Source organism: Hydra vulgaris, chromosome 06 (assembly GCF_038396675.1).
Source record: "Hydra vulgaris chromosome 06, alternate assembly HydraT2T_AEP".
Classification (NCBI taxonomy): Eukaryota; Metazoa; Cnidaria; class Hydrozoa; order Anthoathecata; family Hydridae; genus Hydra; species Hydra vulgaris.
Genome location: NC_088925.1, coordinates 21,549,503 through 21,576,335, shown reverse-complemented (window position 1 = coordinate 21,576,335; position 26,833 = coordinate 21,549,503). Strand labels below are relative to the sequence as shown.

The 26,833-nt window shown below is 28.3% G+C and overlaps 1 long non-coding RNA gene and 2 other non-coding genes across 3 annotated transcripts in view; 1 reads left to right on the top strand and 2 right to left on the bottom strand.

Annotated features, from left to right (window-relative positions):
• The window catches only part of LOC136081723 (uncharacterized), a 56,271-nt gene that overhangs the window by 9,482 nt on the left and 19,956 nt on the right, over nucleotides 1-26,833 (bottom strand). The window lies entirely within an intron of this gene.
• On the bottom strand, nucleotides 16,773-16,845 carry trnak-uuu (transfer RNA lysine (anticodon UUU)). Its single transcript has one exon. It is a non-coding gene; the product is annotated as a tRNA-Lys (tRNA).
• On the top strand, nucleotides 22,332-22,404 carry trnak-uuu (transfer RNA lysine (anticodon UUU)). Its single transcript has one exon. It is a non-coding gene; the product is annotated as a tRNA-Lys (tRNA).

The window sequence follows — 26,833 nt, the reverse complement described above, 5'->3', positions numbered from 1 at the left end:
ATCCGGCAACATCTTTAAGATCATTGAATCCTTCCTTTCCAATTGTAGCATAAAAGTTGTCCTCGATGGACAACACTCTTCTTCTTATTCTGTAACTTTAGGGGTTCCTCAAGGTTCTATTCATGGCCCTATACTCTTTTTAATTTACATTAATGATCTTCCAGATATTCTCACATCTAAGGTGGCATTGTTTGCTGATGATACTACCATTTATTCTTTTCGTGATAAGAAACCAACACCCTCTGATTGCTTGGAGGGGGCATTTGAGCTTGAAAAACTTTAATTCAGATAAAACTCAATTTTTTTTAGCCAATCGTTATCGCAATAATTTAGATCTTCCTTTATTTATGAACGGTGATATACTCAATGAGTCACCTACTCTTCATCTTCTAGGATTAACTCTTACTTCCAATCTTTCTTGGAAACCATATATCAAATCAGTTGCGAAATTAGCATCTGCTGAGGTTGCATCTCTTTATCGAGCTCGTCACTTTCTTACTTCGGATTCTATTCTCTATCTCAATAAATCTCAAATCCGGCCTTGTATGGAATACTTTTGCCATATCTGGGGCGGATCTTCTAATGATGCCCTTTCTCTTTTAGACAAGGTGCAAAAACGCATTGTAAACATAGTCGGACCTGCTCTTGCAGCCAACCTCTAACCATTATCACATTGTCGTAATGTTGCTTCTCTTTCTCTTTTCTACAAATCTATAATGGGCACTGCTCTAATGAGCTCGCGTCTTTTGTGCCATCTACTAAAATTCATTCTCGTGTTACTTGTCATTCAATTAAGTGTCATCCTTCTTCTGTGACTGTTCCTAAGTGCTCTAAAAACTCTTATTCCTCTAGTATTTTTCCTCGAACATTAGTTCATTAGAATTCGTCTCCTTCATCTTGCTTTCCTGATTCATATAATTTGCAATCTTTTAAGTCGTCCGTCAATCGTTATCTTGCTCTACAATCTTCATCTTTTCTCATTCTTTTAACTTCCAACTTTAGTTAGTGGCTGCTTGCAGACTTGTTGGATGTGAAGATGTTTAAATATATATATATATATATATATATATATATATATATATATATATATATATATATATATATATATATATATATATATATATATATATATATATATATATATATATATATATATATATCTATGTATATATATATATATATATATATATATATATATATATATATATATATATATATATATATATATATATATATATATATATATGTGTGTGTGTGTGTGTGTAAATTTTGTTAGTGAATTTTACAAATAGAGTGCTCAATGTTCTTAAAGAGCAGAGTAATCATAAATTAGTAAAAAACACTTATCTAACTTTTTCTTCAACTTGAAGTTTCACCATTGTTGGATCATCAGGAAGAGTTTACTCTTCCTGATGATCCAGCAATGGTGAAATTTCAAGTTGTTGAAAAAGTTAGATAAGTGTTTTTTACTATTTTATATATATATATATATATATATATATATATATATATATATATATATATATATATATTATATATATATATATATATATATATATATATATATATATATATATATATATATATATATTTATATATATATATATATATATATATATATATATATATATATATATATGTATATATATATATATATATATATATATATATATATATATATATACATATATATATACATATATATATATATATATATATATATATATATATATATATATATATATATATATATATATATATATATATATATATATATATACATATATAAATATATTAGGGTGGGGCATAAAACACCAAAGTCATTATAAAAAATACCATAATATTTTTTCTGGTTCCTTTTGATATGTGTATTAAAAAAATGTAGTTTTTTTTTTTTATGGGTACTCCTATGGTTGGTCCCAGCAGTCCGAAAATTTGAAAATTTATAATTTTTGTAAATAATAAGGGGGCAGGGTCACTCACAAATATTTTAAAGATATCTTAAGGGTTATTTTTGTAGCCTGATGTATCTATTTTTAGATCATGTTTTTTTTTATTGCAAAAGATGATGGAAATGGTCAGCCCTACCCATTAAAATACATGATGTTTATATTTAAGAGGTAGGGGAGGCATATTTTTTTTTTCCTACGTATTTTAAATAAAAAATATTTTTACATTTGCATTTATTTTTTAAAGAAAGATTATTTTTAAGTTTTCAACCAAGACTTTTTTCTGTTGTCTGAAATTTTAGCCGATGATCTGCAACAACTAATAAATTAGCTTGGATATCTTCTTCGTTTCTGAAAGTTTCAATGAAGTCTTGACTAAGTTTAATAGCACGTTCTGCGCTATTATTTACAATAAAAAGACCAGTGACATAATTTTTAATCTAATATAACCCGAAAATTTTTCCCAGTTTGATGAAGTGATTGTAAGCTATTCTGTCTCATGTAATGTCATCTCATTCTGTCTCATGTAATGTCATTTTTAATAAATCATAAAAAACCAGCTTTTAGGACCAATAAAATCTTCAATATTTTTAGTTATTTTTTTTTTCATTGTCAGTAAAAATTTTGGAATTTAGTTTCCCCATCTTATAACTGGCGGGCTGTTTGAGCTATTTTAAGAGCTAGTTTTTGTAGCTGATCTACAGGTAAACCTTTATCAGCAAGGCACATAACCACAAATCTTTCATTTAAATACCAATTGTGCTTTTTAAGTGATTTCAGTACGGCTTCTGCAAGTTTAAAACTGAATGTTGTATCATTTCATTAATAGCTTTTAGATCTAAAAAAGGTGCTATGGCAGGGATAGGAGCTTTAATAAATCATGTAACATAAAATAGTGCTGTAAATGAAGCAATTTCATAGATCAGTTCTCCCTGTTGCAATGATATTATGTTAGGACATAAGTTACTGAGCTGTGGCTGAAAAAGATGATATGTTAAATAATAAACTCCCTGTGCCATAAACCTGGCATAATGCGAAGCCATTGGAAATCTAAATTGAAATTTATTTACTTTGCCACGTAAGCAAAGAACTGCTAATTGTATAAAATACTGGTAGACATTTCTTGGAAATATATCATTATCTAGATAGTTTTGAAGGAATGTTAATGATTCAAAAGTCTAAATTTCAAAAAACTTTATTATTAAAACTTATAATTAAACACATGAATCTAAATAGGACAATTAAACCAACCTGCTTTTCCAAAAAAGGTACAATTTTTTTTTCTGAGTCGAATCTCTTTAGGTTATCATAATTTATCTTCTTTTCAAGAATCGATTTCCAATTACCCTTCAGCCTATCAAATAACTCAGTCTTAGGTCAACTTGTTTTACCACCAGTAAGAACATTTGAAAAGTGCTAAAATATATTTATTTCAAATCATTTAAATTAATTTTATTAATAAAACATTTAATTCATCAAGAAATATTAATAATTAAATATACAAATAAATATAAAAATATTATATGATTTTTTTAATATTTACCTTTATATGTAATTCATAAACGTGATGACGACAAGCCATCCAAATTAAAGCTTTTCCTCTCCACTGCTCAATTAGAGTACAGACTCCTTTTAGCCGACCAGTATTTGTAACTGTAGTGTCAAAGGACAGACAATCAACATAGTCAAATAGCTCCCAGTCTTGTAAAGTTTGACTGCACTGAGTGCAAGAGTTGGACTCAGTGCAGTCAAACTTATTCCATATCGTGATGCTGTTGGAGCAATCTTTTTGGAACAATAAGAGGAACATTAGATTTTCTAATTTTTCTGGAAGGCTTCATTTTGGTTATCATCTAAAGTATTTAAAATTTTTGTCGTGTTTTTATATTTCTCAGTAACTAACTCTTTCTGTTTTCTTACGGACTCTTTTGTTCTTTGATTTTTTAATTTCATTTCACTTTTTGTTTTGTTTTTTACAAATTTTTGTGAAACTTTATCTTTACTCAACATTTTCTGAACACGCGCTCCTTTCTGGTCGTTAAGAAAATCTGCATCTTCTCTTCTAGGTTTTATATCTTTAGTTTTATCTTTTATAACAATACCTTCACAATTCTTTTGACTTACATCAAATACCTCCTCTAGCATTCTTGAAAACTGTTCTCTTTTTAAAACTAAATTTGTACTTAAACAGTTCCTGTGTTTGTTTAAATCTTTTCTCTACTTTTCTAAGTCAACAATCTTGTCTCTAAAACAAATGTACAAGAATGCATTAAAATTAATGTAATTTATTATAAATATATAAAATTGTATGACGGTATAATTGCTACTTATATAACATAAATTTGAAATTGAATTAAACTAAGAATTAAAATTACTTTAATTTTATAAATACCTGATATGCTTGTCAGTATTTATAAAAGGAATTCCTGCTTTTTGCCATATTTTCTTCACCTCATAAAAAACGCATGGTAAACATTTTTGGAGACAACCGCCTATTTCAGCACATTGTGCAGTAAAGAAATCACCAAGAGGACATGAAGCTATACTAACTGAGCAAATGTTTGGAAAATCAGCTCTTATCATAAGATCTCTGTAATGGTAATATTGCAATACAGTTTTAAAGTTGGCAACTGTGTATTAGGTATTGTTCCAATTCTTTTTTATTGCTTGTTGCATTATTTTTATTTACACTAAGATAAAAATTTTAAAAATTTCCGATTTTTTTTACTTAACCCTTCCCTTCTACCTCCCAAATGTAGACATCATGTATTTAAATGGGTAGAGCTGACCATTTCCATCATCTTTTGCAATAAAACATCTAAAAATAGATATATCAGGCTACAAAATTAACGCTTAAGATGTCTTTAAAATTTTAAAAGTGACCCTGCCCCCCTTATTATTTTCAAAAGTTATAAAATTTCAATTTTTCGGACTGCTGGGACCAACCATAGGGGTCCCCATAAAAAAAAATTATACTTTTTTAATACAAATATCAAAAGGAACCAGAAAAAATATTATGGTATTTTTTTAAATGAGTTTTGTGTTTTATGCCCAACCCTAATATACATATAAATATATATATATATATATATATATATATATATATATATATATATATATATATATATATATATATATATATATATATATAATATATATATATATATATATATATATATATATATAATCTGCTTTAGCATATTTGTGTTACAAATTATTTACATATTTTTGTTACATTAATTAAATATGCCAAACCCTCAGTTAATGTAGCAACACTACTCTGGGAGTCAGTTGATGTATGTACTAAAGCCCCGACAGCAGGCTATTATATATATATATATATATATTTATATACACATATATATATTTATATACATATATAAATATATATATATATATATATTTATATACATATATATATATATATATATATATATATATATATACATATATATATATATATATATATATATATATATATATATATATATATATATATATATATATATATATATATGTATAAATATATATATATATATATATATATATGTATTATATTTACATATGCACACACACATATAAACATATGTAAACACATTATTATATAAATATATGTTTGCATATTTTTTTATTTTAGATCTATATATTAATAAAACAGTTATAAGCAATTACAAGGAAGCATTACAGTTTTTAAGGAAAAACTGCAATTATACTTTCCTTTATAATCTTCGATCAAAACATGCATCATATTTGATACATTACTTTGTTGATATAAAAATTTATTATTATATTAATTTTCACAATCATGACTTGAGAGTTTTTATAGCTCATGCTATGAAAATTGTTTGTATTATTCATAAATGGTAAAATATATTTAGTTAAAAAATGTTTATTCATTTTTTTGAAATGTGCTAAATTACAAGTTTTTGATATGCTTAACAATTTTTATTTCATAATTAAGATGAGGAAAACAAAAATAACAAATATATTTATAAAAACATAAAAAACAATAAAGAAAGCATATTAACACTAGAAGGAACGTTTGAGTTGTTTTATACTAACAGAGCTCAATAAACAATTTATACAGCAGTTGTATAATTTTGGGATACTAAATAAAATCTCCAAATAATAAAAAATTTACAAAACTTGAATATAGCCTCATCTTAGTAAAGTTAAAAAAAATGTTCTTTTGTTTAAATAAAACCCGGATTGCTGTCTACCGTCAACGGGAGTGACTTTGAACAGCGGGGTGAACCTAATTTTAGGCTGCGCAAATTATTTTCCTTTTTCGGCTTTTCTTTATCGCATATCAACAGCATGAGTTACATTGTTCGGGTAGTTTGTTGACTTATCAAGCTATATCCAAAGAAGCAGGTATCAAAACGCTATAAAAGTTGCTACACATCAAGTTCAGGTACATAATGTTCTAATGAATTCAAAAGTGTAGTTTGTCTGTAAATGATTATTTGCTCATTTAAAAATAGCATTTTTTTCATCATCAAGAATTCGATTTTTTTTTTATTAATTTAAGGAACTATGCCTCGAAAATAAAAAAGAAAGGAAAATAGCCGAGGTTACAAAACAAATTACACTCAAAAAGACTTACAAGCAGCAGTAAATAAAGTGAAAAACCACGGGTTTACTATCAGGAAAGCAGCCAAAGCTTATAACATTTCGCTAGGAACTCTCCATAAAATCGTAAAACTTGGAAATCAAGTTCCAAAAATGCATGGTGGACAAACCAGGCTTGACAGTTCTACAGAAAATTTAATTGTTCAAACAATTACTTATATGACAGATTAGAGGGTTCTTTGGACATTCGACTTTTAGTTAAATGTTATTGTGATAAAAAGAAAATAACAGACTTTATAATTAAAAATAATATGCCTGGTGTAGATTGGGTTCAGTCTTTCATGAAAAGGCATTGTCTGACGAAAAGGGTTGCTGACAATGTAAAGCATAGTAGGGCTTTAGTCAATGAAGAAACCCTTAACCGTTATTTCAACAACTTATACCAAGAGTTAAAGGATATACCTCCAGAAAACATATATAATTATGACGAGACCAATATAACAGATAATCCAGGGTCCAAAGCTGTTATTGTTTGTCGTGGACATGGACACCGCGTTGAAAACAAACAGGAACATTCGAAGCAATCAACTAGTATAATGTTTGCTGGTAACGCTGTTGGAGAATTTTTGCCGCCTTTGGTTGTTTATAAAGCAAAAAATCTCTACCAGGGTTGGACTCATGGTGGACCACCTAGAACCGTATACGATATCACCGCTGATGGGTGGTTTGATGGTGGAACATTTACCAGATGGTTCATGGAGATATTCTTGCCTATTGCTATTTTAAAAACCGGAACAACATTGCTGATATGTGATAATCTGGGTTCCCATTTTTCTCCAGAAGTTATTGAAGCCACGATTCAACATGACATCAAGTTTGTAACAATGCCACCTAATGCAACCCATCTCTGCCAACCATTAGATGTTGCTGTATTTAGAGGGTTAAAGCAGTCGTGGAGGACAGTACTTTCAAAGTGGAGAATAGAAAGTCGTATTAAAGGGGCTATTCCAAAAGAACACATGCTTACTCTTTTAAACAAGTTAGTAAACACCTTGAAATAAGAAGCTTTAATTTCCGGATTTCGAGCAACAGGAATCTACCCTATCAACAAAACAGAGGTGATAAAACAACTTACTGGAAAAAGAAAAGACTCTGTTGGTAAAGACACTGTAATGGTTCTTAACGAATCCGTTTTAGAGATTCTAAAAAACAATCTAGGCTTAGGTACTAATCCAGTTGCAATACGAAAAACACGCTGTCCAAAGGTTGAACCAGGAAAAAGAGTTCTTTGTTTAGATTATTCAATGCCATCAAGTTCAACAGAGCAAAACAACAAAGATAGTGATTGGTACTGTGCTCTCTGTAATAAAAAATGGGTGGAGTTAAGCGACGACGTATGGATTCAATGCGACAAATGCAGCAAACCTTATCACCTCCAGTGTTGTGGCCTTTTCTATGAAAAAATGCAATATTATAACCTTGATATTGAAAAAATAGACTTTAAATGCAGCCTGTGTGAGCCATGTAAGAACTTCGAGGATAGTTATAGTTGATGGTCTGTTTTTTTTAAGGCAGCTTTGTAAATATTGTTGTAAATAGTAATGTACTGAAAAAACTAGATTTTAAAATTAGTATGTAATTTTTTTCACATGAATTGATTTGAAATAGAAGACTCAACAACATATTAAAATACACTTTCTGTTATCTGTTTAATCTTTAACATTATCCCCCCGCCACCAGCCATACAACATGTTAGTCTATCCATAATCTAAGAAATAAAAACATTATGTCGTGTTTAAAGTAACTCCGAATCGGCTGTTCATTCTCACCCCGTTTTAAAAATACGAATATGCTTTTATAAAATAAGAAAATTAAAGTATTTACTTTATAATGTTTATCAGGCGTAGAACCAATTTTGGAAGCTAGATAGTATAATGTTCTGTTAAAAAAAAAAATTAGCTGTTAGACTAACAGTATTGTTATATGATGCATAAATGTTTAAAAAGCCTTCATAGTCACCCCAGTTGACGGTACCATACAGTTATATTATAAACCTTCTAGCATACTGCAGAGGGTAGTTAAGAATTGAAACGTACATACGTTTAAAAAAAAATTTGTTCATATAACTATTTGTTTGTTTTTTTAACGGTTTTTTATATTACTTGAATAAAGAGGGTATATATAACCCCTAGAAATATTGTAAATTATTATAAGAAAGAGGATAAGTTTACATACTATACCAGATGTTTCATTTTAATTAAAGTTCATATAACTAATATTTTTAGTAAACCTATTAATAATAGGATTACTTTGTTAAACAATATAACATTGTTTGTAAACAGATAACAATGTAACATTTTGAAAACATTTGGAATATATAAGAATAAATATAGTCTTTATGGCATTTTTAATAATTGTGTTTTTTTTTATGTTTTGAACAACAAAAATAACATTGAATGTTGTTTTTATGATTTAAGATATAACAAAAATACAAACATTAAAAATGCCATAAAAAGGTATTTTTATACATATATATTTCATCGTTTTTTAAATAAATAATTCAATTTTTAAGTAAACAAATATTGCTGCTATATTTTATTGGAGCATTATTGTAAAAATAAGTTAAAACCATCTTTACAAAAGCACTATTCTTTACAAATCTGTCAAAACGTCTTCACGTTTCTGAATCTGGCTGTACTAGACATCCCAGAATCCCCGTTCGTTAAATTACAAGAAAACTTGCGAGTCGTACGCCACTGATTAACACTTACCGGTTTTTAAAAAAAACTTGACTCGAAAATACATTAAAAACGTCTGACAATTGTGAAAAAATGTTTAAAAAAAATAAATTTTGAAATAACTTTTCCTAAGACTAACAAGTGCCCTTAAAAAAATTATTTAACTTAAAAATTCAAAATAAAAAAAGAATAATTTTGTCCAGTTATAAAGTAGGTACGTGGACTGAAATTTTTCAGTTGAGCATATACTTGAATGTTATATATCATTAGAAAGCCCTTCAATACAGTATTTTATAAGTGAAAAACTATCGAAAACGAACAATTCAAAAAAAAGTTATGACGTTTTTAGTAGCATATTTTAGATATATGGATTTGTTGAAAAAACTGGTCCTTTTTTTTTTTTAACCCACTTAAACTGTTACAACTTAGTTAAATCTTATCCAAATGCCTATAACTTAGCATCAAAAGATAGATGTAGGCTACAAGTTTTTATTAGTCTATAGATATTGGGTGTATCTAGTGGGTCATTGGGAGTTCCGAAACACTATCGAAATCCTACAAAAAATACAAGTTTTCAACATGAAAAAGTGTTTTTCAGATTAAATTTTTTATCTATATACACAAAAAGTTGTTACAATTTGCTTCCATTTCTCAAATATACAGGTGTATCTTCGATTGTGGGAGTTTTCGTTATGGTCTAACACCCTCGTGGTCAAATGTTACATTCTTATAAATATTTACAACTATAAAAAAAGTTTTTTGTTAAGGTTAAACTAATGAAGTATGTAATATACTTATTTATATGTGATGTCTTAATAAAATTGTCAACTGATACTAACAGTTAACATTTTTGAAAACATTTTTATTGATCTTATCCATATTAAATTAAATCTAATAATGTAAATCAAAATAATTCAAAATAAGATTTTTTTTGAATCGCCCCCTTATCCGGGTTTCAACCCCACCCGGATCTCGCTTACCGAAAAAAACAGCAACAGAAAAACCGAAATTAGGTACCTAAAGTCCAACACTAATTAAACTAATTGCTTATAATTATTTTTCGTTGAGATTTGGCGTGTGCATAGAAAATGCATGAAGCAAACTATTTTAATAATAAAAAAAGCGGACTTCGACTACAAATCCATGTGACAACGTCAACCAAATTTTCATGCAAAAATTCTCAGCAAAATAATCCATAAAAAGTATGGTAGCAATACACAATACGCGAGGTTAGAATTATTTTGTTTTATCTCCACAAATCAAAAAAATTGAGTTAGGTCAATTTGTTTTCTTTTTATAGATAAAATATTTATTTTTTATAAACAAATCAGTAAAAAGAAAAAAATTAACTTACTATACCTGACATTGCATTTTGTTCTATCTCCTTAATCCTGATTATTAATTAAAATTATAATGTGCTATCTCGGTTTTATCCAATCAAAAGTTATTTACGTCAAAAGGGTTGTTGCGGAAGTTTTTATTACACAAAAACAACAACAAAACTTTAAAGGTAAAACCCACTGATCTCAAAATATAACTGGATAGCGTATACGGCAAATTTTTTGAAGCCAGTTTTGGCTTCCCAAGATGGCGACGGGTTTGGTTGATTACAAATGAAGAAAATTTTGTTACAAACTTTTACATTATTTATATATATAAATATTTTTAAATGTACCAGCCTCAAATATAAATATAATTTTCCGTTTTACATAACAATAATTTTTGGAAAAAACGCAATATTATATATTTACGTAATTTTCTAAACTATGTAATGTTTAACAAAATATAATCTTAACAATAAGTTTCTGATAGATCTTTCTTTTTTTAAAAAAAAATATCGATTTAATTAAATAAGTTAAAAAATTTTAGTTAAATTAATTAGAAGTTAGTTTATTTACCATCAGTAAAGAACAAACAAGAAACTAGTATTAAACCTTGAATCCAGAGGCGTAGAAAGAATTTTAAGAAAGATAGGTAACTTCCAGTCATGGAACAAACTCCAAACATTTATATGTTTATACTTATGTCAAATAATGAGGGTTTGCAAAAAATTGCGATGATTGGAGGCTGGGAACAAAAAAGCCCTAAAATATTCGCCCCCCTGCCCAAAACGTGATAGCAACAAGTTGATGAAGTATTTTTTGTACTATTATTAACTAGACTTATATTCATCGATAAATTTTAGATTTCATTTTAAAATATTGAAGCGTTCAAAAATAATGACCATATAAAGTTTAAACCCCCTCAATTTGAGGGGGCTGCAAATTTTATATGGTATTCATTTTTAAACGCTAATAGATAATACTATAAAACTTAAAATTTATCGATGAATATAAGTCTAGTTAAGAAGAGTACAAAATATACTTCATCAACTTGTTGCTCTCACGTTTAGGGCAGAAGGGATGCGAAAACTTTGGGGTTATTTTGTTCCCAGCCTCCAATCATCGCAATTTTTTGCAAACCCTCATTATTTGACATAAGTATAAACATATAAATGTTTGGAGTTTGCTCCATGTCTGAAAGTTATCTCGAACACCAAAAAACTCTTTCTACGCCTCTCCTTGAACCTAGTGGTTAACTACTAGGCAATTTTCTCATTTTTATTATAATTATAAATAATTATTATAAATATAAAAAAATGAAATAATTTAATCATTTTTTATTTATATTTCATTTATTTATGTTCTTTTAATTTTAGTTTTACCATAAACTAGTTGTTTAATATTGTTTTTTAAGTAATTTATGTACCTTTTAGTTCTTAACTACCCAATGCTGCGTGCTAGAAGGTTAATAACACAACTGCATGGTAGGCAGCTTAATATTTTTTTTTAAAATAAACTAATATAAATTATTTTTTTAAATAGATATCAAAAATATACAAATGCTGCATGAACTATTAGCTGAGCTCTGTGAGTACACACAACTCAGGGGTTCCTTCTACAATTTTTTTATATATAATTATTTGTACTTGATTTTTCATTTGGTTGTACTTTAGTCATACTAAAATCTATATATCTATATATATCTATATATATATATCTATATATCTATATATATCTATATATATCTATATATCTATATATATCTATATATATCTATATATATATATATATATATATATATATATATATATATATATATATATATATATATATATATATATATATATATATGTGTATATATACATATGTATATCTATATATATCTATATATATATATATATAGATATACATATATATATATATATATATATATATATATATATATATATATATATATATATATATATATATATATATATATATATATATATATATATATATATATATATATATATATATATATTTGTTTTTATTATTCATTAAAAAATAGACATTGTTTTTTAAATGAAACAAATTTTGTCAAATGCTTCTCAAGCTTTTTTCCAGTTAATTTAGTATTTTTTTTTTATTCAAGGTTATAAATGCGTATTTTTGCTTAGTTTTTTGAAACAAGTTGAACCAAGGAAAATAAATAGTTATCACTTAAAGCTGAGTCAAACATAGAAGGAGCTAGTTCAGTGAATATTATAGAGAAACCCACTGATCTTAAAACAGCATTTGAAATTGCGTTTTAAATTCCTATTTCATTGCTTGCTTCAATAGATGGAAGGTGGTCATCTATTGAAGCAAGCAACCTTTGGAAACACCTTTCAGTTTCTTTGCATATGATAATAACACTTATGGTTGGTTTAATTTAGTCTCCTCTTAGAATTTTACAAAGCTATTTTGTTTAAAATGAAAAGGAAGTACTAGTGCATGCTGACATTTAATGCAGTTAATTTTTTTTTAATGTCATTTTAGCTACGTATCCAACAATATATGAGATCAAAGCTTTTTTGTATTCAAATAGAATGCTGCAATTTGGAATATCTGGATGATCGTGGTCGCTATAAGTTGGTATTCTCTCCGACAAATCATTTTCTTTATTAATTCAATTTCAGTTAGATATTTTAGTACTGGAGTGAGCGAAAAAGAATTGTCTAAAATTTTTAATATATGAGTTTTATCTCTGTTGCTGCAGTTTCCATTAGAACATTGAACGCTACTTCCCATCAAGAGTTGTTTATATGCGGCTGTGAATTTTTGGCAATTGATATTGTTGTTAAACATTCTTGCAGATATCACAGCTCCAATAAAGAGCTTGTTAGATGGTTTTGATTGAGCTTATATGTTAAATAATTTTATGGTGAATCTTTTTCTACTCTGTCGAGAAATATATCTTAAACAGATTTAATTGCTACCAAATATCCAATGAAACCAGTTTTTAGACTAGACAAAATATTTGCGTACCAGTTAATTTTTTCAGACTAATGATATAGTTATATGCCATGTCGATAAATGGAAACCAACGAGCCTTGTTACATGCACACAATCCTGCTTGTACCCTTTGGCGAATAGGTTTCTTAAATTTAATATGTCATATTATTAATCTTTTATGCAAACAAAACTGCATATTTATAAAATTATTAAACTGCAACTTATAGTTTAATATAAAAATCTTTAATATAAAAGTCAGCAAACAATAACATATAACCATAATACTTAACAGCAGGTAAAGAGTATATATATCTTAAGTTAAGGAGAGTTTCAAAGAGGTGTTTTGAATATTTCTTTATTAAAGATTTAATAAATGCATTTTTGTCAAACAAATGTATTTTTACTTACATTTGTATCTTCAATTGTTTTGAGTGATTATCCTTTAAATTATGAGAAATAATTATTTACTTTTTATTTGTTTTAAAATTTGTTATAAATAACTTTAATTCAGACCTGGTCTTTTTTTAACAGTATAAATGACACTTTAGAATATTTTAATCAAGTAATTTATGCAACAACAGCATTTAACTATAATATAATTCTAGAAGGAACCCCTGAGTTTTTGTGCACTCACAGCATTTGGTTATTAGTTCATGCAGCATTCGCACAAATTGGTATCTTGCTAAAAAAAAATAGAGAAATATAAAATTGTAGATAGACATGTTTGCTGCTTACCGTGCTGTTATGTTATTAACCTTCTAGCAAACAGCATTGGCTAACTAAAATTGTAAATTTTACTAATGCCATTTAATAATAAATTCAATTATTCAAAAAGGATATTTCATTTTTTTCTCTAATAATTATAAAATTAATTTTTTTTTTTTTTTTTTTTTTACAAATGTCTTATTTATTATCAAATTAGTCTTATTTAAATGTCAAATTAGTCTTATTTAATTATTTTCTTTTGTATTTTGATAAATTAAAATAGAATGTTTATCGGTTTCACCGCTAGGAATTAAAATCTTGGGAGGCCAATTTTGGCTTAATTTTTTTTTGGAAAAGACAATTGAATCCGCTATCCAGTTATATTTTGAGATCAGTGGGTAAAAAATGCACCTAAACCTTGGACGCAAAGAAAGCAACTAAGACAATCTGATCTGCCGTATGAAAATACAAAGGGAGAAAATGTTTCATTCAAGTCTGTAACCAAAAAAAAAAAGATTTAAATTCTTACATGAATATACACAACAACTAAATACACACAAAAAATGAGTGATGAAAATTGAAAACATATGTTTGTAGATTTTTGGTCTATGGACAACATGCAAAAACTGAACTGAACGACTTTAAGAAGAAACTTCATCAAACCATCAATAAAATAGCCATTTTCCCATCGCCTCATGTTAGTTTTTGATATGTTACCCAAAAATTAATTTAACAAAAGTTTTGAACCAGGGAATTCTAGTATACAAAAGGTTGACAATATCAATAGTCAAATTGATAGAGCACTCGCTGTTGAAATTTTTAGTCTCCTTGGTGTAATAAGAAATATATATATATTTTCTGTCTAAAATTGAATTTCCAACATTTTTCAGCTATTGCAGGCTATTTGAATTTTAAGATTGTTTCCCAAATCCAGATAAAGCATCTGTAAATATTGCATTTTGTAAGAGTGTTTTAAAGTAATTTATTTTATTGTCAAAATAATAATGTTTTATATGTTATGTTGTTAAATGGGCTTCTTACTGAAATGTTAAACTTTTAATGGACTAACCAGAAGTGTTGGTTAACTAATTATTTTTCGAGATATCTTTTTATTGTGCAATGTATTTTAGATGTTGTGCAATGTATTTTAGATGTTATGCTTTTAGAACTTATAACTAAAGTTTTATTTTGTTGTGAAGATCTTGGTACATATTTTAAATAGTGTAATACTTATCTTCTCTGTAGAATTATATTTTAGACAAAATAACGTGTTTATATTATTTGTTCATTAGTGTAAAATAAGATTTTTTTTTCTAATAAAACAGATATGTACCTTACAGTACTTTAATTGCCAAAATATACAATCATCTTGCCACGATATATATAAAAAATACTAGCTTGTATTATATTTTTTAACAGAAAATGGAGATAGAACATAGTTACACTGTATTTTATAAAATAAGTGCGCATTTTATAAAATAAGTGCGTATTACATTGTTCTCCAAATCAGGTTGTAGTAATTCAGACACCTGCACTTTAAATATTTTAATACAATTTTGTTGAAACTGTGGTAGCATGTATAGGAAGTTAATACAAATCGGTTTTGTTTGCGTTTTTTATGTTATTCTGCAGGTCCATTTAAAACTTTGAACTTGATTTTCTCGGTTCGGAAAAACATGGAGGTAGAACAAAATAATTCTAACCTAAAAAATAAATCTAACCGCGAATAGTTAAATAAAAATCAAGCCAAACCTTCTTTTCTTCTTTTCAAAAATAGTCAAGGTTTATATATGTTTCTAATAAGAACCACCTCACAAAATCGTTGGCCTAGGGCTACCTGAAAAATGTGGTATATTTGGTATAACACTAATTAAACTATTTGCTTATATTTATTTTTTGTTGAAATTTGGCATAGACAATACACGAGGAAAAGTATTTTTAAAATAAAAAGAGCGGACATTTCTTCGACTACAAGTTCATGAGAGAACATCAACCTAATATTCAGGAGCAAAATATTCTATAAAAAAGTTTAGCACATAAAAATCTTTAAAAAATCAAAATTAGCTTTTCTTCTTTCAATAAAGTGTATCTTCTCTGTGTATATATGTTTCTAGAAAGAAACTCCATAAAATTACGTCTGCCTGACGCTGCCTTAAAAAGAGTTAAAAAAGCGAGAACCAACATTTTAGCATAAAAATCGGTTACGTAAATCGCGATTTCCGCGTACCTATTATTTTAACCGCACAGTGGGGCAGTGCCGCACAGAGGTAGAGATGTAAATTAACGCAGCACAGAGATGTAAATTAACGCAGCACCTCTATGTTTATACCTACCTCTATGTTTATACCTACTTAATTTTATGAGTTTGTACAATGTCTGAAAGCGTCCTATATGAAACATCAAAAAATCCTGCGGTCGCCCATGCATTTACAATCAATATTTTGTTTTCTTCTATTAAATTCAATAAACTTAATCAAATCAATAAGTTAAGAAAACGAAATTAAAAATATCGCCCGATGAGGGACTCGAACCCGCGACCCTCAGATTAAAAGTCTGATGCTCTACCGACTGAGCTAACCGGGCACAAATTAGCCAAGCTACATAACTATTTTGAAACTTTAAACAAATGTTTAACTTTTTTTTTAAAAAGTACATCATTGCCCCTCTCCTTACGCAAAGATTTTTAAAGTAACAGCGCTTTTTGATCAATGAATCTTCGCGCAAGAGAGAAAATTATGAATATACATATATATTCATATTTTTCTATATGATGATTATAATGCTCATCATATAGCAGTGAGAGATCCAGGAGGGGGATGGGGGTATGCATTCCCCCTTCCCCCACCAGAATCTGAAAGTCCTAAAGCGTGTACACGCAATAAATGTGAAAGTTGAAAAACAACTAAAAAGAAGTACTCTTCAATTTTTATTTCGAACCAAGTAATAATTTTAATACAATAATATAAGAAGATCAAACATTAAAAAAAAAATTAATTATTCCCGTGGGAATCTAATAAAATTTCGAGCTTTTGCTTTAGTGGTACCCATAAGCTTGCGCACAGAATAAAAGTCAAAACTATTTGATGCTTTTTTAATTATTCTAACGGGCTGTTCAAATAATACGTGACAGTCTTAGATGGGGAGGGGGGGAGGGGGGTTTTGGAAAAAATCACAAAATATCACATGGGGGTGGTTTGCTACAGTGTGACGTGATAAATAACTTTTTAAATCAAATTTTTTATCACTGCGTAATTTTTTAAAATTGCGAACTCCGAGATAATTATATACAATACGAAAATTTTCAAGAAAAATCCTATGCAACGACTTCACAAGAGCTAGCGTTTATTGTTTAACAAATGAAAATAAAAAAATTAAATTAGCTTTTTTTTTTAAGTTACTTGTGGTAATTGCAGACATAAAAAGAAATTTTGATTCTACAAACAAAGAAAAACCAGATAGTGGGCGATTGTTTAAAAGCAATTTGCGTTACCGTTAAAAATCTAATTTTATTTTTTAACGAATATTTGTATAAATATACTAAAAATTTTAGTATTAATAGTTGTTTAAAATTTGGTCTTAAACATAAATATTATTCTTGATCGTCATCTGATCTATAAATGTTTTAGTTTTACAATACTTTAATTTTTAATGTTATAGTTATTATTACTTTTAATGTTTTGTGTCACTCTATTATAATGAATTTGTCAAACTACTTTAGTTACGTTATCATTTTTATTATATGTTAAGTTATTTAGTTACTATGATATAAAATTTTTGTACTACTATTAAATAGTTGTACTTTTAATAATGTTATTAATAATAATATCTTTACTATATACTTATTTAACGTAATGGTTGTAAGGAAAATTAATTTCTTGTTGTTGATGTTGTTATAGATTAAAAATGTCTAGTGAAAAAGAAAAACTTTACAAATCTATTTATGAAGGATATTTGAAAGCATTTGCAAACAAACCAAAGCAAAAGTCTCAAGAAGAAACAAGTAAAATCTGGTCTGAGATTAAAACAAAGAGCAAAACATCCGAATTAAATGTAGAAGTTGAAAAAAAGTTAAAAGAGCTAAAACAAATTGAACTCCGAAATAAAGTTGGTATTTTATCTTTCTGGACAAAATTACCGAACCAAGTACCGAATACACCAAAAAAGCGTGCGGTTGAATCTAAAATCACTTTTGATGGAGTGACTGACGCGACCCCATCAATTACAACAAGTGAAGATTGTGAATAAGAAAATTCCAATTTCTCAAAAGTTGTAACAAAACAAGCCCCGAAACAAGATCAGTTAAAAAATGAAATTTTTATTTTACAAAAAGATATTGCATATCTCACTGAAAAAAGAAATTGCAACTTGTTGTCACAAGAAGACTACCAAACACTAGGGCAAAAGCAAAAACTTTTGGCAGAAAAAAACCGAGATCTTGTACTTCGTCAAAAAGCCACTGAACGCCAAACAGCAATCAGACTAAAAAGAAAAAAATGAGATCCAGATTAGATCCAGATATCAGAAAATGAGTTCATATAGACGTTGAGCAATTATGCGTTGAGGTCCAACTTTTTGAATTTCATTCGAATATCCAATTCTTGAGCAAACTGTTTTGTGTTGTTTCATTGATTTGATAGTTGTAAAATATAAACTGCAATTGTTAAAAATTCTTTTTGGTAAGGAATTTTTATTGCTTGGACATGAGTAGTTGTATGGGATACTTTTTTGTATCTGGGATACCATTGGGATACTTTTTTGTAACTGTCGTGAGCAAAATTGTTTTGCAAAGTGATAAGTTTAAAAAGAGAGATGCAAAGTTGTTCTTTGTATTATTGCATTCAAGACCATCTTCTCCTTGGAACAAAGAAATTGGTGGCGGAAGAAAACCAGTTAGAATAAGATGAAACAGTGAGCTGTGACGATGACCACAGCACTTTTGATCATTACATTTTACAATTTGAAGGAAGTTTTGACTTTCTGACATGTTTAGCATCCCACTCTGCTCCAAAATGTTTTACCTGTACGCATTTTTCACTATTTGGTTTTATGTACTCGGCTTTAGTTTCAAATCCATCAATGACTGTGCTAGACCAAATTTGTGCAAGAACTTTACCTGCTTAGGCAAAGTTTGCCTTCTCCATAACTTTGTCTGTTGTTTCTCCTATTGAATTAAGATGGCTTCCACAAAAATCAAATGGAAGTATAATTTCTGCTAGGTCATGGCTTAGTGGAGCCATTCTTCTCTCAACCCTGTTAAAGGCACTTCTTCCAGGAGCATTATTGGCCACAAACATTGCATCAAGATCATGTTCTTTAAAGTAAGTCTTGGCACAATGAATTGTTTTTTCATATCTTGGATTTTCATCTGGCCCATCATCAACAGTTATAATCATGATTGGTTTGCTAACTCCATCTTCAGTAAATAAGTTGCTTTTAAATGCAGGAAGATGGTTTATTATGTTTATGTCTTCTAAGTGACTAAGTGCTGTTGATGAATCATGTTTTGCACTTCTGAATGCTATGTATGTTGGGCCAGAGTATGTGACTGCTTGTTTTTCCATGCAATCCTTTTTAATTTCTATGGCTGCAACTACTGAAGGAATAAGTTTGTGTTGAGAGACAATTACAAAATCATGATCAGCTAAAGTTACCTTGTACTCAATATGCATCATCATTGGTGCTTGTTTGTTTGCAGCTGTTAATCCGATTGGCACCCTAGCTTTTTCATCCTGGGAGTGAAACGTCACTTCTTTAGGACCCAGAACTGCCGCAAGTTCTTCAAGGGCACAAATGGATCATTTGACAAATTTTGTGTCTGCATGATATTTATGCTCAGAATTTTGTGCTCTTATTGGCCGGACAGGTGCAGTTTTAACAAGTCTTTTTCCTTCTGTGCTCAATGATCTGCTTGGAAGTAATCTTAAGTAAACTCCTGATCTCGAGAGATTGTAACCATGATTTTTCAATTCTTCAACCAAGTCATTTAATATTTTTACAGTTAGAACCATTTCAGTTCTTCTCCTATCATCATAAGCAGACTCTCTCATGGCAATATCTACAATTGCTTTTATTGAACTGTCCTGATCACAGACCTTTTAAAACTTAATTTTTAATTCCAAACAACTTTTTTCTGATATCTGGATCTAATCTGGATCTCATTTTTTTCTTTTTAGTCTGATTGCTGTTTGGCGTTCAGTGGCTTTTTGACGAAGTACAAGATCTCGGTTTTTTTCTGCCAAAAGTTTTTGCTTTTGCCCTAGTGTTTGGTAGTCTTCTTGTGACAACAAGTTGCAATTTCTTTTTTCAGTGAGATATGCAATATCTTTTTGTAAAATAAAAATTTCATTTTTTAACTGATCTTGTTTCGGGGCTTGTTTTGTTACAACTTTTGAGAAATTGGAATTTTCTTATTCACAATCTTCACTTGTTGTAATTGATGGGGTCGCGTCAGTCACTCCATCAAAAGTGATTTTAGATTCAACCGCACGCTTTTTTGGTGTATTCGGTACTTGGTTCGGTAATTTTGTCCAGAAAGATAAAATACCAACTTTATTTCGGAGTTCAATTTGTTTTAGCTCTTTTAACTTTTTTTCAACTTCTACATTTAATTCGGATGTTTTGCTCTTTGTTTTAATCTCAGACCAGATTTTACTTGTTTCTTCTTGAGACTTTTGCTTTGGTTTGTTTGCAAATGCTTTCAAATATCCTTCATAAATAGATTTGTAAAGTTTTTCTTTTTCACTAGACATTTTTAATCTATAACAACATCAACAACAAGAAATTAATTTTCCTTACAACCATTACGTTAAATAAGTATATAGTAAAGATATTATTATTAATAACATTATTAAAAGTACAACTATTTAATAGTAGTACAAAAATTTTATATCATAGTAACTAAATAACTTAACATATAATAAAAATGATAACGTAACTAAAGTAGTTTGACAAATTCATTATAATAGAGTGACACAAAACATTAAAAGTAATAATAACTATAACATTAAAAATTAAAGTATTGTAAAACTAAAACATTTATAGATCAGATGACGATCAAGAATAATATTTATGTTTAAGACCAAATTTTAAACAACTATTAATACTAAAATTTTTAGTATATTTATACAAATATTCGTTAAAAAATAAAATTAGATTTTTAACGGTAACGCAAATTGCTTTTAAACAATCGCCCACTATCTGGTTTTTCTTTGTTTGTAGAATCAAAATTTCTTTTTATGTCTGCAATTACCACAAGTAACTTAAAAAAAAAAGCTAATTTAATTTTTTTATTTTCATTTGTTAAACAATAAACGCTAGCTCTTGTGAAGTCGTTGCATAGGATTTTTCTTGAAAATTTTCGTATTGTATATAATTATCTCGGAGTTCGCAATTTTAAAAAATTACGCAGTGATAAAAAATTTGATTTAAAAAGTTATTTATCACGTCACACTGTAGCAAACCACCCCCATGTGATATTTTGTGATTTTTTCCAAAACCCCCCTCCCCCCCTCCCCATCTAAGACTGTCACGTATTATTTGAACAGCCCGTTAGAATAATTAAAAAAGCATCAAATAGTTTTGACTTTTATTCTGTGCGCAAGCTTATGGGTACCACTAAAGCAAAAGCTCGAAATTTTATTAGATTCCCACGGGAATAATTAATTTTTTTTTTAATGTTTGATCTTCTTATATTATTGTATTAAAATTATTACTTGGTTCGAAATAAAAATTGAAGAGTACTTCTTTTTAGTTGTTTTTCAACTTTCACATTTATTGCGTGTACACGCTTTAGGACTTTCAGATTCTGGTGGGGGAAGGGGGAATGCATACCCCCATCCCCCTCCTGGATCTCTCACTGCTATATGATGAGCATTATAATCATCATATAGAAAAATATGAATATATATGTATATTCATAATTTTCTCTCTTGCGCGAAGATTCATTGATCAAAAAGCGCTGTTACTTTAAAAATCTTTGCGTAAGGAGAGGGGCAATGATGTACTTTTTAAAAAAAAAGTTAAACATTTGTTTAAAGTTTCAAAATAGTTATGTAGCTTGGCTAATTTGTGCCCGGTTAGCTCAGTCGGTAGAGCATCAGACTTTTAATCTGAGGGTCGCGGGTTCGAGTCCCTCATCGGGCGATATTTTTAATTTCGTTTTCTTAACTTATTGATTTGATTAAGTTTATTGAATTTAATAGAAGAAAACAAAATATTGATTGTAAATGCATGGGCGACCGCAGGATTTTTTGATGTTTCATATAGGACGCTTTCAGACATTGTACAAACTCATAAAATTAAGTAGGTATAAACATAGAGGTAGGTATAAACATAGAGGTGCTGCGTTAATTTACATCTCTGTGCTGCGTTAATTTACATCTCTACCTCTGTGCGGCACTGCCCCACTGTGCGGTTAAAATAATAGGTACGCGGAAATCGCGATTTACGTAACCGATTTTTATGCTAAAATGTTGGTTCTCGCTTTTTTAACTCTTTTTAAGGCAGCGTCAGGCAGACGTAATTTTATGGAGTTTCTTTCTAGAAACATATATACACAGAGAAGATACACTTTATTGAAAGAAGAAAAGCTAATTTTGATTTTTTAAAGATTTTTATGTGCTAAACTTTTTTATAGAATATTTTGCTCCTGAATATTAGGTTGATGTTCTCTCATGAACTTGTAGTCGAAGAAATGTCCGCTCTTTTTATTTTAAAAATACTTTTCCTCGTGTATTGTCTATGCCAAATTTCAACAAAAAATAAATATAAGCAAATAGTTTAATTAGTGTTATACCAAATATACCACATTTTTCAGGTAGCCCTAGGCCAACGATTTTGTGAGGTGGTTCTTATTAGAAACATATATAAACCTTGACTATTTTTGAAAAGAAGAAAAGAAGGTTTGGCTTGATTTTTATTTAACTATTCGCGGTTAGATTTATTTTTTAGGTTAGAATTATTTTGTTCTACCTCCATGTTTTTCCGAACCGAGAAAATCAAGTTCAAAGTTTTAAATGGACCTGCAGAATAACATAAAAAACGCAAACAAAACCGATTTGTATTAACTTCCTATACATGCTACCACAGTTTCAACAAAATTGTATTAAAATATTTAAAGTGCAGGTGTCTGAATTACTACAACCTGATTTGGAGAACAATGTAATACGCACTTATTTTATAAAATGCGCACTTATTTTATAAAATACAGTGTAACTATGTTCTATCTCCATTTTCTGTTAAAAAATATAATACAAGCTAGTATTTTTTATATATATCGTGGCAAGATGATTGTATATTTTGGCAATTAAAGTACTGTAAGGTACATATCTGTTTTATTAGAAAAAAAAATCTTATTTTACACTAATGAACAAATAATATAAACACGTTATTTTGTCTAAAATATAATTCTACAGAGAAGATAAGTATTACACTATTTAAAATATGTACCAAGATCTTCACAACAAAATAAAACTTTAGTTATAAGTTCTAAAAGCATAACATCTAAAATACATTGCACAACATCTAAAATACATTGCACAATAAAAAGATATCTCGAAAAATAATTAGTTAACCAACACTTCTGGTTAGTCCATTAAAAGTTTAACATTTCAGTAAGAAGCCCATTTAACAACATAACATATAAAACATTATTATTTTGACAATAAAATAAATTACTTTAAAACACTCTTACAAAATGCAATATTTACAGATGCTTTATCTGGATTTGGGAAACAATCTTAAAATTCAAATAGCCTGCAATAGCTGAAAAATGTTGGAAATTCAATTTTAGACAGAAAATATATATATATTTCTTATTACACCAAGGAGACTAAAAATTTCAACAGCGAGTGCTCTATCAATTTGACTATTGATATTGTCAACCTTTTGTATACTAGAATTCCCTGGTTCAAAACTTTTGTTAAATTAATTTTTGGGTAACATATCAAAAACTAACATGAGGCGATGGGAAAATGGCTATTTTATTGATGGTTTGATGAAGTTTCTTCTTAAAGTCGTTCAGTTCAGTTTTTGCATGTTGTCCATAGACCAAAAATCTACAAACATATGTTTTCAATTTTCATCACTCATTTTTTGTGTGTATTTAGTTGTTGTGTATATTCATGTAAGAATTTAAATCTTTTTTTTTTTGGTTACAGACTTGAATGAAACATTTTCTCCCTTTGTATTTTCATACGGCAGATCAGATTGTCTTAGTTGCTTTCTTTGCGTCCAAGGTTTAGGTGCATTTTTTACCCACTGATCTCAAAATATAACTGGATAGCGGATTCAATTGTCTTTTCCAAAAAAAAATTAAGCCAAAATTGGCCTCCCAAGATTTTAATTCCTAGCGGTGAAACCGATAAACATTCTATTTTAATTTATCAAAATACAAAAGAAAATAATTAAATAAGACTAATTTGACATTTAAATAAGACTAATTTGATAATAAATAAGACATTTTTAAAAAAAAAAAAAAAAAAAAATGAATTTTATAATTATTAGAGAAAAAAATGAAATATCCTTTTTGAATAATTGAATTTATTATTAAATGGCATTAGTAAAATTTACAATTTTAGTTAGCCAATGCTGTTTGCTAGAAGGTTAATAACATAACAGCACGGTAAGCAGCAAACATGTCTATCTACAATTTTATATTTCTCTATTTTTTTTTAGCAAGATACCAATTTGTGCGAATGCTGCATGAACTAATAACCAAATGCTGTGAGTGCACAAAAACTCAGGGGTTCCTTCTAGAATTATATTATAGTTAAATGCTGTTGTTGCATAAATTACTTGATTAAAATATTCTAAAGTGTCATTTATACTGTTAAAAAAAGACCAGGTCTGAATTAAAGTTATTTATAACAAATTTTAAAACAAATAAAAAGTAAATAATTATTTCTCATAATTTAAAGGATAATCACTCAAAACAATTGAAGATACAAATGTAAGTAAAAATACATTTGTTTGACAAAAATGCATTTATTAAATCTTTAATAAAGAAATATTCAAAACACCTCTTTGAAACTCTCCTTAACTTAAGATATATATACTCTTTACCTGCTGTTAAGTATTATGGTTATATGTTATTGTTTGCTGACTTTTATATTAAAGATTTTTATATTAAACTATAAGTTGCAGTTTAATAATTTTATAAATATGCAGTTTTGTTTGCATAAAAGATTAATAATATGACATATTAAATTTAAGAAACCTATTCGCCAAAGGGTACAAGCAGGATTGTGTGCATGTAACAAGGCTCGTTGGTTTCCATTTATCGACATGGCATATAACTATATCATTAGTCTGAAAAAATTAACTGGTACGCAAATATTTTGTCTAGTCTAAAAACTGGTTTCATTGGATATTTGGTAGCAATTAAATCTGTTTAAGATATATTTCTCGACAGAGTAGAAAAAGATTCACCATAAAATTATTTAACATATAAGCTCAATCAAAACCATCTAACAAGCTCTTTATTGGAGCTGTGATATCTGCAAGAATGTTTAACAACAATATCAATTGCCAAAAATTCACAGCCGCATATAAACAACTCTTGATGGGAAGTAGCGTTCAATGTTCTAATGGAAACTGCAGCAACAGAGATAAAACTCATATATTAAAAATTTTAGACAATTCTTTTTCGCTCACTCCAGTACTAAAATATCTAACTGAAATTGAATTAATAAAGAAAATGATTTGTCGGAGAGAATACCAACTTATAGCGACCACGATCATCCAGATATTCCAAATTGCAGCATTCTATTTGAATACAAAAAAGCTTTGATCTCATATATTGTTGGATACGTAGCTAAAATGACATTAAAAAAAAATTAACTGCATTAAATGTCAGCATGCACTAGTACTTCCTTTTCATTTTAAACAAAATAGCTTTGTAAAATTCTAAGAGGAGACTAAATTAAACCAACCATAAGTGTTATTATCATATGCAAAGAAACTGAAAGGTGTTTCCAAAGGTTGCTTGCTTCAATAGATGACCACCTTCCATCTATTGAAGCAAGCAATGAAATAGGAATTTAAAACGCAATTTCAAATGCTGTTTTAAGATCAGTGGGTTTCTCTATAATATTCACTGAACTAGCTCCTTCTATGTTTGACTCAGCTTTAAGTGATAACTATTTATTTTCCTTGGTTCAACTTGTTTCAAAAAACTAAGCAAAAATACGCATTTATAACCTTGAATAAAAAAAAAATACTAAATTAACTGGAAAAAAGCTTGAGAAGCATTTGACAAAATTTGTTTCATTTAAAAAACAATGTCTATTTTTTAATGATAGAGATTGGTAGAGATTTTTTGCTTTATAAACAACCAAAGGCGGCAAAAATTCTCCAACAGCGTTACCAGCAAACATTATACTAGTTGATTGCTTCGAATGTTCCTGTTTGTTTTCAACGCGGTGTCCATGTCCACGACAAACAATAACAGCTTTGGACCCTGGATTATCTGTTATATTGGTCTCGTCATAATTATATATGTTTTCTGGAGGTATATCCTTTAACTCTTGGTATAAGTTGTTGAAATAACGGTTAAGGGTTTCTTCATTGACTA